We start from the raw sequence: 1,869 nt of genomic DNA, 5'->3' as shown, positions 1-1,869 counted from the left end.
TAATTCTGGATTGTAGTTCATTTCAGATATAGTCAAGTTGACAACCAGGAATAGCCACTACATATACTAATGACCACTGTGTGAATGTCACTGTGATGGACACTGGGTGATGACCACTCTGTGGTGGACACTGTGTGATGGTAATTGTGTGATGGACAATGTGTGTTGGACACTTTGTGAAGATCACTATGTGATAAACACTGATGACCACTGTGTGATCAATACTGTGATGGACACTGAGATGGACACTGGGTGGTCATCACTGTGTGGTGGACTCTGTGTGATTGTCACTATTTGATGGACGCTGTGTTGGACACTTTTTGATGATCACTGGGTGATGGACACTGATAACCACTGTGTAATTGACAATGTGATAGAAACTGTGATGGACAGTTGGTGATGACCACTGTGTGGTGTACACTGTGTGATGGTCACTGTGTGATGGACACTGTGTTTGACACTTTGTGAAGATCACTGGGTGATGAACACTGATGACCACTATGTGATGGGCACTGTGATGGACAGTTGGTGATGACCACTGTGTGGTAGACACTGTGCAATGGTCACAGTGTGATGGACAGTGTATGTTGGACACTTTTTAAAGATCACTGCGTGATGGACACTGATGAACACTGTGATGAACACTGTGATGTATACTTGGTGATGACAACTGTGGGGTGGACACTGTCCGATGGTCATTGTTTGACGGACACTGTGTATTGGACACTTTGTGAAGATCACTGGGTGTTGTACACTAATGACCACTGTGTGATGGTCACTGTGATGGACACTGGGTGATAACCACTCTGTGGTGGACACTGTGTGATGGTCACTTTGTGATGGGTACTGTGAGTTGTACATTTTGTGAAGATCACTGGGTGGTAGACACTGATGATCACTGTGTGGTGGTCACTGTGTGTTGTATATTTTGTGAAGATCACTGAGTGATGGACAATGATGACCACAGTGTGGTGGACACTGTGATGGACATCAGTTGATGACCAGTGTTTGGTGGACACTGTGTGATGGTCACTGTGTAATGGACACCATGTGTTGGACACTTTGTGAAGATCACTGGGTGAACACTGTGATGGACACTGTGATGACACTGTGATGAACACTGTGATGTACAGTTAGTGATGCCAACTGTGGGGTGGACACTGTGTGATGATACTGTTTGATGGACACTGTGTGTTGGACACTTTGTGAAGATCACTGGGTGTTGTACACTAATGACCACTGTGATGGTCACTGTGATGGTCACTGTGATGGTCACTGTGATGGACACTGGGTGATGACCACTCTGGTGGACACTGTGTGATGGTAGTTGTTTGATGCACAGTGTGTGTTGGAAAGTTTGTGAAGATCACTGGGTGATGGACACTGACAATTGTGGGATGGACACTGTGATGGACAGTTGGTGATGGTCACTGTGTGATGGACATTGTTTGTTGGACACTTTGTGAAGATCACTGTGTGACAGAAACTCATGACCACTATGTGATGGACACTAGGTTGAACACTGTGATGGACAGTTGGTGATGACCACTGTGAGGTGGACACTCTGTTATGGTCACTATGTGATGGACACTATATGTTGGACACTTTGTGAAGATAACTGGGTGATGGACACTGATTAGTACTGTGTGATGGACACTGGGATGGACACCAAGTGGTGACCACTGTGTAGTGAACACTGGGTTGGCTACTGTATGAAGGACACTGTGTTTTGGACACTTTGTGAATATCACTGGGTGATGGACTGTTGGGAACCATGAGAGCCCTGAGATAAACATCCTGTCCCAGATAATTGAGAACCCTGAGATTAACATCCTGCCTGACAATCACAAGGATGAGAACCCTGAGATT

Source organism: Mastomys coucha, unplaced genomic scaffold (genome assembly GCF_008632895.1).
Source record: "Mastomys coucha isolate ucsf_1 unplaced genomic scaffold, UCSF_Mcou_1 pScaffold7, whole genome shotgun sequence".
Classification (NCBI taxonomy): domain Eukaryota; kingdom Metazoa; phylum Chordata; class Mammalia; order Rodentia; family Muridae; genus Mastomys; species Mastomys coucha.
This window is presented reverse-complemented; position numbering follows the sequence as displayed.